The sequence below is a fragment of the Schistocerca cancellata genome, chromosome 10, assembly GCF_023864275.1.
Source record: "Schistocerca cancellata isolate TAMUIC-IGC-003103 chromosome 10, iqSchCanc2.1, whole genome shotgun sequence".
Lineage (NCBI taxonomy): Eukaryota > Metazoa > Arthropoda > Insecta > Orthoptera > Acrididae > Schistocerca > Schistocerca cancellata.
In genome coordinates, this window is record NC_064635.1 from 190,444,942 (window position 1) to 190,457,943 (window position 13,002).

The 13,002-nt window shown below is 48.4% G+C and overlaps 1 pseudogene; it reads right to left on the reverse strand.

The window, feature by feature from the left end:
* Positions 1-12,044: 12,044 nt before the first annotated feature.
* LOC126106944 (5S ribosomal RNA) lies at positions 12,045-12,162 on the reverse strand (annotated as a pseudogene).
* Between the last annotated feature and the right edge of the window lie 840 nt (positions 12,163-13,002).

The window sequence follows — 13,002 nt, forward strand, 5'->3', positions numbered from 1 at the left end:
GTAAGCAAATACAACTGTTTTAGTTGAACCACTTTTTTTGCTTTGTGATAGATGGCGCTGTAATAGTCACAGACATATGGCTCACAATTTTAGAAGAACAGATGGTAACAGGTGTTTTTTTTAAATTAGAAAACAGAACGTAGGTACGTTTGAACATTTTATTTCGGTTGTTCCAATGTGATAAGTGTACCTTTGTGAACTTATCATTTCTGAGAACGCATGCTGTTACAGCGTGATTACCTGTAAATATCACATTAATGCAATAAATGCTCAAAATGATGTCCGTCAACCTCAATGCATTTGGCAATACGTGTAACGACAATCCTCTCAACAGCGAGTAGTTCGCCTTCCGTACTGTTCGCACATGCATTGACAATGCGCTGACACATGTTGTCAGCTTTGTCGGTGGATCACGATAGCAAATATCCTTCCCCACAGAATCAAAAGAGAAGACGTCAGATCCGGTGAACGTGCGGGCCATGGTATGGTGCTTCGACGTCCCATCCACCTGCCATGAAATGTGTTATTCAATACTGCTTCAACCGCACGCGAGCTATGTGCCGGACATCCATCATGTTGGAAGTACATCGCCATTCTATCATGCAGTGAAACATCTTGTAGTAACATAGGTAGAACATTACGTAGGAAATCAGCATACATTGCACCATTTATATTGCCATCGATAAAATGGGGTCAATTATCCTTCCTCCCATAATGCCGCACCATAAATTAACCCGCCAATGTCGCTGATGTTCCGCTTGCAGCCATCGTCTTTTTTTTCCGTTGTGCAGTAGCGCATATTATGCCGGTTTACGTTACCGCTGTTGGTGAATGACGCTCGTTCGCTAAGTAGAACGCGTGCAAATCTTTCACCGTCCCGTAATTTCTCTTGTGCCCAGTGGCAGAACTGTACGCGTCGTTCAAAGTCGTCGCCATGCAATTCCTGGTGGATAGAAATATGGTACGGGTGCAATCGATGTTGATGTAGCACTCTCAGCACGGACGTTTTTGAGATTCCCGATTCGCGCGCAATTTGTCTGCTACTGATGTGAGGATTAGCCGCGACAGCAGCTAAAACATCTACTTGGGCATCATCATTTGTTGCAGGTCATCGTTGCTGTTTACATGTGGCTGAACACTTCCTGTTTCCAGATTGAGATTTTCACTCTGCAGCGGAGTGTGCGCTGATATGAAACTTCCTGGCAGATTAAAACTGTGTGGCCGACCGAGACTCGGACTCGGGACCTTTGCCTTTCGCGGGCAAGTGCTCTACCAACTGAGCTACCGAAGCACGACTCACGCCTGGTACTCACAGCTGTACTTCTGCCAGTACCTCGTCTCCTACCTTCCAAACTTTACAGAAGCTCTCCTGCGAACCTAGCAGAACTAGCACTCCTGAAAGAAAGGATATTGCGGAGACCTGGCTTAGCCACAGCCTGGGGGATGTTTCCAGAATGAGATTTTCACTCTGCAGCGGAGTGTGTGCTGATATGAAACTTCCTGGCAGATTAAAACTGTGTGCCCGACCGAGACTCGAACTCGGGACCTTTGCCTTTCGCGGGCAAGTGCTCTACCAAGGTTCTGCAAGGTTCGCAGGAGAGCTTCTGTAAAGTTTGGAAGGTAGGAGACGAGGTACTGGCAGAAGTAAAGCTGTGAGTACCGGGCGTGAATCGTGCTTCGGTAGCTCAGTTGGTAGAGCACTTGCCCGCGAAAGGCAAAGGTCCCGAGTTCGAGTCTCTTTCGGGCACACAGTTTTAATCTGGCAGAAAGTTTCACTTCCTGTTTACTTAAATAACGTATCCCGCGAAGGGTCCGGAGACTTGGATGATGTCGTCCAGGATACCGACCAGCATACATAGCACACGCTCGTTGGGCATTTTAATGACAATAGCAATACAGCAATTGGTAAACGGTCCATTTTAACAAGGATAATATATCACGATGCAAATACCGCCCGCACTGGAGGAAAGTTACGTGATACCACGTACTTACACGTTTGTGACTATTACAGCGTCATCTATCGCAAAACGAAAAAAGTGGTCCAACTAAAACATTCATATTTCTCTCCGTACTGCACGAATATGTTATAAAAAATGGGGGTTCCAATTTTTTAATAAAATGTTGATATCCGTTTCACCTATGGCAGCGACATCTAGGGGGGGCAACCATAGCGCCATCTGGTTTCCCCCTTCAAGCTAGACAGGTTTCGTTCTTCGTAGTTTTTTCGTTTGATGCTTATTTCGTGAGATATTTTGCCCGGTCACTGTCAATGAACCACCCTATATATATATATATATATATATATATATATATATATATATATATATATATAAAGAGAGAGAGAGAGAGAGAGCACATGTGTTTAAAGAATATGTAGCTATTGTCCATCCGAAAGATTATTAGAGTGTCGTGTAATAATCTGGAGTAAATCGGTGAGGAATGTATCGAGATTTTTGTAACAATGTTAATCATGAAATAGTAGTACAGATAGCTTAAACTCTAATTGAAAATCGCGCTAGGGATTGAAGGCAGTCCTAAATAAGATTTAAATAAATGCAGTCCTCATTTTCAGAACGGAACTACAATATTTCTTGACATTTACACATACCACACCAGTTGACATTTCGGCGATTCCCCCCAGAATTACTGGGGAAATGCAGCGAGTCCTGATATAGCCGCGATATCGCTCGCCTCTCTGCAACGTAGTGGCGGACAGACATCCCTCAAAGCGTCTCCGCCTGCGGCTGTAAGGCGAAGCGAAGATCGGCTCCGGGTTTTCTCGCGAGGTGGGTTGGGACGGTGAGGTGGGTGGCGGAGGTTGCGTGCGCCAAGAACAAGGCGGGCCGGCGGCGGGGGTGTGGGGACGGCGAAAACTGAGCGACCTGGCCGTGTGCGTGGGTGTGTGTGTGTGTGTGTTTGTGTGTGTGCGTGTCGGTGGGGAGGGGACACGCACTGCGGAGTGGAAGTAGAATAAGGCGGAGGAGGAGTGGAGAATAAGAAGAAGGCGAAGAAGGGCGGGCAGCGAGAGCGCGAGAATAAAGTGCCGGCCTGCGGGACACGGTGTGTGTGTGTGTGTGTGTGTGTGTGTGTGTGTGTGTGGGCGTGTCCCCAGGGAGGCGGCGGGCTGCAGAGTTCCGCCTGGGCTCTCGCGCGCTGCGCCCGTCCTGTCTGCGCCTCGCTACGGAAAATAAAAGCCGCGGGCCGCGCTGCTTCGCCTCTCCTTGGCGCTGCCTCGCCTGGCGAGACCCCCGGCTGTGGTTCCGCCGGCAGAACACTGGAACGGCGGCGGCCTGTCTGCAGGCAGAGTGCTCTCCAGGGGCCAGCAGCTGGAGCGGCTCCAGGCGGCTACTGGGCAGTGTGGTGGGAGGAGGAAGTCCGGTACCGGCAGGACGGCTCAGCAGCGCCGTCTCGTTGCCTAGCGCCGACAGGAAACTAGCCAATGACGGACGGCGCTCGAGCAGGTAGCGGGAACCCCGTCGCCGCCACTGCAGCACAAACGCGCTGCCCGTGGTAAAAGTCACAGCGCGCTTGTGGGTCGTGGCTAGTAGGGGAAAGACCACACGGATAATATTGTGGGGAAGGCGAGCCAAAGGTTGCGTTTCATTGGCAGGACACTTAGAAGATGCAACAAGTCCACTAAAGAGACAGCTTACACTACGCTCGTTCGTCCTATGTTAGAATATTGCTGCGCGGTGTGGGATCCTTACCAGGTGGGATTGACGGAGGACATCGAAAGGGTGCAAAAAAGGGCAGCTCGTTTTGTATTATCACGTAATAGGGGAGAGAGTGTGGCAGATATGATACGCGAGTTGGGATGGAAGTCATTAAAGCAAAGACGTTTTGCATCGCGGTGAGACCTGTTTACGAAATTTCAGTCACCAACTTTCTCTTCCGAATGCGAAAATATCTTGTTGAGCCCAACCTGCATAGGTAGGAATGATCATCAAAATAAAATAAGAGAAATCAGAGCTCTAACAGAAAGATTTAGGTGTTCGTTTTTCCCGCGCGCTGTTCGGGAGTGGAATGCTACAGAGATAGTATGATTGTGGTTCGATGAATCCTCTGCCAAGCACTTAAATGTGAATTGCAGAGTAATCATGTAGATGTATACCCCCGCCGGCGAAACATTGCACTTGACAGTTCGCTTTTTGCTAGTTAGGTTGGCTATACTGTAATAGCGACGTTGCAACAGCAGCCTCTATACACACAGCAGACGATACAGATTTCCGTCCCGTCTCGTAAATGCAAGCGATTGAGCAATTTCAGTGTATATAAAAACTCGTTTTTAGTTGTACTACAATGACAGGAAGTAAGCAACCGTATAATAATGCATGTAAAAGCATAACAATGCGCACCAATTCGATAACGGAGCAAAGAAATACAAAAAACAAGCATCTGACGACTGGTACTTTAAAATCAATAATGTACGTAGTTTACAAAATAAATAATAACCGAGATTGCAATAAATAACCAATATTAGTAATTTTTCACTCACCAATTTACAGCGATAATGGCGCAATTCCATCCAGCTCGCCATCGTCACTGTTGTCCGATTCATCGCCAAAACCGTCTTCATCGTCGTCATCACCAAGACAAATCATTAACTGTTCATGGCCACTGATAATGCCTTCTATTGTCTGTGCTGCTTGTATAAGCTTCTCGACGTGCTCTACTTTTTTTTCTCCATGAGGCTGCATCCACAGTCACAAGAGCTTCACGCAACAGCTTTTCCACCTCTGTTATTGTAAAGGACTTGTTGTTGCTCCTTACATACATTTTTACATCACTCCATATTAACTCAATAGGGTTGAAATGGCAGTGATATGGTGGCAGCCTTATTACAGTATTACCCTGCTCCTTGGTAATTTCGTCTACTACATATGTAGGTGTCGTAGGCTTATTTTCTTTAACAAGAGAATATAACAGAACCTTTGTCATACTCATATCCGCTGCAATATTCCGAGCCTGTAACCACTGCACCATAACTTCTTTCCGATCATTTGTGGTTGGGGCTTTGTTCTGTATCACCGAATGATATGGAGCATTGTCCATTACAATTGTTGTAGGGACAGGAAATTGTTTTAAAAGGTTCCTGAACCACTCAACAAATCGTGTGTGATCCATATCTTCATGGTAATCACCAGTCTTTTTTGATCTAAAAACTAAAAGTGCGTCAGGGACAAAACCACTGGAGGAGCCTGCATGGACCACAATTAATCTAGCTCCTCTTCCCGTCGGCTGATGGCCGCTACTGCTGGGTGTGTTATCCGTCCAACATTTACTGACAGCTTCCCCGGCATTAACCCACGTTTCGTCTAGCCAAATTATGGAATGAATGTCTCTGCCCACAATTTTGTGCAAGAAAATGCTACGAGCGGTAACAATATGTGCCCTCTCTAACAGTACTTTGCGTCCGTCTAGCGTTTTGTAACGGAAACCCATGTTTTTTAGCACAATTTTTAGTGATGTTTTACCACCCCTAAAGAGTTCACTTTCTTTTAAAGAGATTAATAACTTAGCTACAGTCGGATACTCTTTTCTGCTGTAGTAAGCATAAACATGCCTACGAATTGCATCAGTCTGGAAAGAATCTGAATCTGTGAAAGGACTAGGTCGCTTTTTCTTCTTTCCTGGGGTTGATAAAAATGTATTATTTGATCCAGACAGCTCGGAATCATTACGGCTCACTTCAGTATCTTCCAAGTTTTGTAGTAATACTCCTTTACTTACTACGGTTCTTGCACTAATACCAAGAGTTTTCGACGTACGTTCCACCACTTTGTCGGCAGGAATTGATGGCTGTCCATGAATGCTTACGTAGTTTTTCTCCTGCTCGTAAAACTCACGAGTTCTGCGTAGTAACTCCAGTGCCTGGCTGTTTAGGGGCACCCCTCGACGCAAAGGATTGTCAGTGGGTGAACGAAGTCTTTTCGGTGGCATTTTCCAAGTATGTACACTCACAACGTAACAAAAGTCACAACGATATAGCACACAGTACAACGAAAACACGCGGTAAACAACATACAATTCACGTTGTATACACATCCACTAAACAAAGCCGGCAACGCGGGAACTTTGACGTCACAGCACGTGAGTAACAGCTGTGCTCACTGCGCTGTGATTGGCTGGCGCCCCACGCTGAACGCCCAGCGCCTATCGTTCTTCACTTGTTACTCTGATACGCTGCCAACTTCATACGCAAACGTCAAGTGCAATGTTTCAGCGGCCCGGGTTATAGATGTAGATCAGAGCCGGAGCGACCGAGGGTGGGCGTACACCGGAACGGACTAGTTGGAAGGCCGTATACGACCACATGCACCCAACCAGTCCCAAGAAAGGATTTGTGACTGGAAATGGAGTAACAAAGGTCATATGAGTATGTCTCCAGAAATGGATCATTGCCGCAGTTAACGGCGCTGACGAAATAAAGTTCGTCTGACCATGTGCCGTTTGAAACTTCCTGGCAGATTAAAACTGTGTGCCGGACCGAGACTCGAGCTCGGGACCTTTGCCTTTCGCGGGCAAGTGCTCTACCAACTGAGCTACCCAAGCAAGGCTCACGTCCCGTGCTCACAGCTTTACTTCCGCCAGTACCTCTTCTCCTACCTTCCAAACTTTACAGACACTCTCCTATGAACCTTGCAGAAATAGTACTCCTGGAAGAAAGGATATTGCGGAGACATAGCTTAGCCACAGCCTGGCGGATGTACCCAGAATGAGATTTTCACTCTGCAGAGGACTGTGCGCTGATACGAAACTTCCTGGCTGATTAAAACGGTGTGCCGGACCACGACTCGAACTCGGGACCTTTGCCTTTCGCGGGCAAGGGCTCTATCAACTGAGCTACCCAAGCACTACTCACGTCCCGTCCTCACAGCTTCACTTCCGCCAGTACCTCGTCTCCTCCTTACAGAAGCACTCGTGCGAACCTTGCAAGATTAGCCCCAGGCTGTGGCTACGCCATGTCTCCGTAACATCCTTTCTTTCAGGAGTGCTAGTTCTGCAAGGTTTCGCAGGAGAGCCTCTGTAAAGTTTGGAAGGTAGGAGACGAGGTACTGGCGGAATTAATGCCCTGAGGACGGGGCGTGAGTCGTGCTTGGGTAGCTCAGTTGGTAGAGCACTTGCCTCCGAAGGCAAAGGTCCCGAGTTCGAGTCTTGGTCCGACACGCAGATTTAACCTGCCAGGAAGTTTCATATCAGCGCACACTCCGCTATAGAGTGAAAATCTCATTCTACATCTACATCTACATCCATACTCCGCAAGCCACCTGACGGTGTGTGGCGGAGGGTACCTTGAGTACCTCTATCGGTTCTCCCTTCTATTCCAGTCTCGTATTGTTCGTGGAAAGAAGGATTGTCGGTATGCCACTGTGTGGGCTCTAATCTCTTTGATTTTATCCTCATGGTCTCTTCGCGAGATATACGTAGGAGGGAGCAATATACTGCTTGACTCTTCGGTGAAGGTATGTTCTCGAAACTTTGACGAAAGCCCGTACCGAGCTACTGAGCGTCTCTCCTGCTGAGTCTTCCACTGGAGTTTATCTATCGTTTCCGTAACGCTTTCGCGATTACTAAATGATCCTGTAACGAAGCGCGCTGCTCTCCGTTGGATCTTCTCTATGTCTTGTATCAACCCTATCTGGTACGGATCCCACACTGCTGAGCAGTATTCAAGCAGTGGGCGAACAAGCGTATTGTACCCTACTTCCTTTGTTTTCGGATTGCATTTCCTTCGGATTCTTCCAATGAATCTCAGTCTGGCATCTGCTTTACCGACGATCAACATTATATGATGATTCCATTTTAAATCACTCCTAATGCGTACTCCCAGATAATTTATGGTATTAACTGCTTCCAGTTGCTGACCTGCTATTTTGTAGCTAAATAATAAAGGATCTATCTTTCTGTGTATTCGCAGCACATTACACTTGTTTACATTGAGATTCAATTGCCATTCCCTGCACCGTGCGTCAATTCGTTGCAGGTCCTCCTGCATTTCACTACAATTTTCCATTGTTACAACCTCTCGATACACCGCAGCATCATCTGCAAAAAGCCTCAGTGAACTTCCGATGTCATCCACCAGGTCATTTATGTATATTGTGAATAGCAACGGTCCTATGACACTCCCCTGTGGCACACCTGAAATCACTCTTACTTCGGAAGACTTCTCTCCATTGAGAATAACATACTGCGTCCTGTTATCTAGGAACTCCTCAATCCAATCACACAATTGGCCTGATAGTCCATATGCTCTTACTTTGTTCATTAAACGACTGTGGGGAACTGTATCGAACGCCTTGCGGAAGTCAAGAAACACGGCATCTACCTGGGAACCCGTGTCTATGGCCCCCTGAGTCTCGTGGACGAATAGCGCGAGCTGGGTTTCACATGACCGTCTTTTTCGAAACCCATTCTGATTCCTACAGAGTAGATTTCTAGTCTCCAGAAAAGTCATTATACTCGAACATAATACGTGTTCCAAAATTCTACAACTGATCGACGTTAGAGATATAGGTCTATAGTTCTGCAGCTCCCTTCTTGAAAACGGGGATGACGTGTGCCCTTTTCCAATCCTTTGGAACGCTACCCTCTTCTAGAGACTTACGGTACACCGCTGCAAGAAGGGGGGCAAGTTCCTTCGCGTACTCTGTGTAAAATTGAACTGGCATGTACCGCTTGTTCCTTGTGTGTTGTAGGCTGTGTCATTGACGCAGCGTACTGTAAGCAACAGAATAGCCCGGTACTGACGTCAGGAACAATCCGAATGGTGTCTGTGTACGGCGAAGCGGACGGAAACGGTTGAGAGATAGCATTGCAACAAAACAGGTACGCTCACAGACACCAACCACATCACACAACATTTCTTCTCAGACGTATGTGTGATCATGGGTCCTTTCAGACAGACGAACGTGCAGGGAGGCGGTGGACTGTGCATACACCAGATCTGGAGGACCGAGTTGTACAGGATGTTGAGACGAACCCGGGTACAAGCACCAGGAAAGTGTTCCGCGAATATGGTGTAAGCCAAAGTACGATTATGCGTATCCTGCATACTACCGCCACTATCCCTATCACCTGGACTGCCAACAGCGGATTTCACTCAGCGATAAGGATTTTGTCAATGATATTTGCGTCAGACCATCACGATTATCGGTTTACTGTCACCAGCCCTCTTTACCGACTAAGCAACCTCTACCACAACTGTCATCATCAGTGTGCCTAATCCTCATGTCTGGGCTACAGACAATCCTCGGGAAATGGTTCAGTCGACTCATCAGTACGGAGGGGTTCTTGGCGACGACACACCTGGACCGGTTACTGTTCCACAACGTATTCCTGCGCAATATTTTGGCTAGGCTGCTTGAGAATGTTCCTTTGCCAATATGAGAGTTTGTCTGATTTTTACATGACGGAGCACCCTCCCACCCCGCCCCCCACCCCCCTCCCCGCACTTCCGCACTGCAGTTTGCCGACGCCTCGACAGCATACTTCCCGGACGTTGGATAGGACGTGGAGGTCCTGTACCGCGGCCTGGTAGATCACCAGATTTAAAACCGCTTTATTTGTACCTCTGGGGGCATCTGAAAATCGTTGTGTACGTTGGACTAGTTCCTGAAGGCAGACCCTTCAACAGCAAGTTCGCGATGTCTATAGTCCACGATGTGACGTGGAACGTGTTCATTGCATCCCATGGAGGCCACTTCGAACATCTGTTGTGACTCGGATGCGATACAGCTCTGTACCTTGTTGCGGAACGATTTATTGTCATTGCACGCACAACGATCATTTCCGGAAACATGTTCATAGGACCTTTTTTTCTCCATTTTGCAGTCAGCAATCCGTCCCTGCAGTTTTTCGTTTTTATTAAAGTTCAACCAGTAGCATATATACATGTATAAGACGGAGACGTTTTACCGAAGTGTTCTGCAAAATCTTCTCAAACTTCTTCTCCGAATTACTTCAAATATTTATGCGATATCCCACCAAACCTCTGAATAAACACTCCTGCAAATTGAAATAAGAACACCGTGAATTCATTGTCCCAGGGAGGGGAAACTTTATTGACACATTCCTGGGGTCAGATACATCACATGATCACACTGACAGAACCACAGGCACATAGACACAGGCAACAGAGCATGCACAATGTCGGCACTAGTACAGTGTATATCCACCTTTCGCAGCAATGCAGGCTGCTATTCTCCCATGGAGACGATCGTAGAGATGCTGGATGTAGTCCTGTGGAACGGCTTGCCATGCCATTTCCACCTGGCGCCTCAGTTGGACCAGCGTTCGTGCTGGACGTGCAGACCGCGTGAGACGACGCTTCATCCAGTCCCAAACATGCTCAATGGGGGACAGATCCGGAGATCTTGCTGGCCAGGGTAGTGGACTTACACCTTCTAGAGCACGTTGGGTGGCACGGGATACATGCGGACGTGCATTGTCCTGTTGGAACAGCAAGTTCCCTTGCCGGTCTAGGAATGGTAGAACGATGGGTTCGATGACGGTTTGGATGTACCGTGCACTATTCAGTGTCCCCTCGACGATCACCAGTGGTGTACGGCCAGTGTAGGAGATCGCTCCCCACACCATGATGCCGGGTGTTGGCCCTGTGTGCCTCGGTCGTATGCAGTCCTGATTGTAGCGCTCACCTGCACGGCGCCAAACACGCATACGACCATCATTGGCACCAAGGCAGAAGCGACTCTCATCGCTGAAGACGACACGTCTCCATTCGTCCCTCCATTCACGCCTGTCGCGACACCACTGGAGGCGGGCTGCACGATGTTGGGGCGTGAGTGGAAGACGGCCTAACGGTGTGCGGGACCGTAGCCCAGCTTCATGGAGACGGTTGCGAATGGTCCTCGCCGATACCCCAGGAGCAACAGTGTCCCTAATTTGCTGGGAAGTGGCGGTGCGGTCCCCTACGGCACTGCGTAGTTTCCTACGGTCTTGGCGTGCATCCGTGCGTCGCTGCGGTCCGGTCCCAGGTCGACGGGCACGTGCACCTTCCGCCGACCACTGGCGACAACATCGATGTACTGTGGAGACCTCACGCCCCACGTGTTGAGCAATTCGGCGGTACGTCCACCCGGCCTCCCGCATGCCCACTATATGCCCTCGCTCAAAGTCCGTCAACTGCACATACGGTTCACGTCCACGCTGTCGCGGCATGCTACCAGTGTTAAAGACTGCGATGGTGCTCCGTATGCCACGGCAAACTGGCTGACACTGACGGCGGCGGTGCACAAATGCTGCGCAACTAGCGCCATTCGACGGCCAACACCGCGGTTCCTGGTGTGTCCGCTGTGCCGTGCGTGTGATCATTGCTTGTACAGCCCTCTCGCAGTGTCCGGAGCAAGTATGGTGGGTCTGACACACCGGTGTCAATGTGTTCTTTTTTCCATTTCCAGGAGTGTATATAAGCTGCGTGTACATAGTGAAGCGCCTAAAACATGCACCGCAAATGCTGCGGCAATGGAAAGTGCTATAGATGTGAAGTTTTCGCAGAATGAATTGGTAGTCGGGCTCGTATTGTTAGCCAATACACAGGTTCTAATAATACTTAGGAAGTTCATTTTTGTGCAAATATGCAGTTTCTGAAATGGAACAATCCCTATTGACATTAAAATACCAAAAATAGTGAAGATTAGAATGACAGTGGTGCTTTTCTCAGGATTCGTGTGCGAGTTGTTACGAGATATCGTATTTTGAAAAGTTTCTGAATCGACATTTGTTTGTGCCATGCAACATGCCTGCTTGCTAGATGCGATGTTGCTATGTTTGCTTACAGTATGCTTGTATGTTCCTTGACTGGACTGTTACTTAACTCCTCCCGAACAGGCCATGAAGACCCAAAGGTACCGACCGGCCGCCGTGTCACCCTCAGCCCAGAGGCGTCACTGGATGCGGATATGGAGGGGCATGTAGTCAGCACACCGCTATCCCGGCCGTATGTCAGTTTACGAGACCGGAGCCGCTACTTCTCAATCAAGTGGCTTCTCAGTTTGCCTCACAAGGGCTGAGTGCACGCCGCTTGCCAACAGCGCTCGGCAGACCGGATGGTCACCCACCCAACTGCTAGCCCAGCCCGACAGACCTTAACTTCGGTGATCTGACGGGAACCGGTGTTACCACTGCGGCAAGGCCGTTAGCCGGATTGTGACTTGCTAATCAGTTAATGTATGACAGTCCGAGTAGTAGATCGTGAGTGGACGATGGGATTTACCAACGCAGAAAAGCCTGCGTGCCCATGGCGTAGAAAGAACGCAGTCCGTTCTTGTGCGGTGTTTGCGACAAGAAATCCCAAGAGACGTCGGCAGTTATTTATCAACCTCTTCAACCAGTTACTTGGAAGTGGTAGTATAACACCTAGACAACGTAACAGAAGGAAACAAGTGGCGATAGAAGAGGGGACAATGTTTTTGCTGCTGTTGCAGTTGATCTGCACGTTGGTTCCCGCGCAATCGCACGAGGAAGTGGTATGAGTCAGGCAAGTGTTCTCCGCATTCTTCATCGAGAAAGGCTCCTTTGCTCACATCTCTCTCCATTAAGAGAGAGGCCTTGTTAACTTCTCTATATGTGCTACAGATGTATCTTGTTTAGTGATGGAGCCACATTCATCAATCATGGCCAGTTAAGCCCCCGAATCATGCACAATTGATCTGTTGACAATCCCTGTTCGCTTCGTCAGCGTCCATGGAGCTCATAAGCCCGTTTTTCATAGACGGGCCACTCAACTTTTACACGTATCGCAGCCTCCTAACAGACTATCTTCCACGGATGCTAGAAGACATTCCTCTGCAGGCTAGGGGGAACCACAGGTACCAACGTGACGGCCGTCGAGGCTGTCCAGCCCGTAGTTCACGAAATACTACAGCATGTCTTCACGAATTGTTTCTACACTCCTGGAAATTGAAATAAGAACACCGTGAATTCATTGTCCCAGGAAGGGGAAACTTTATTGACACATTCCTGGGGTCAGATACATCACAT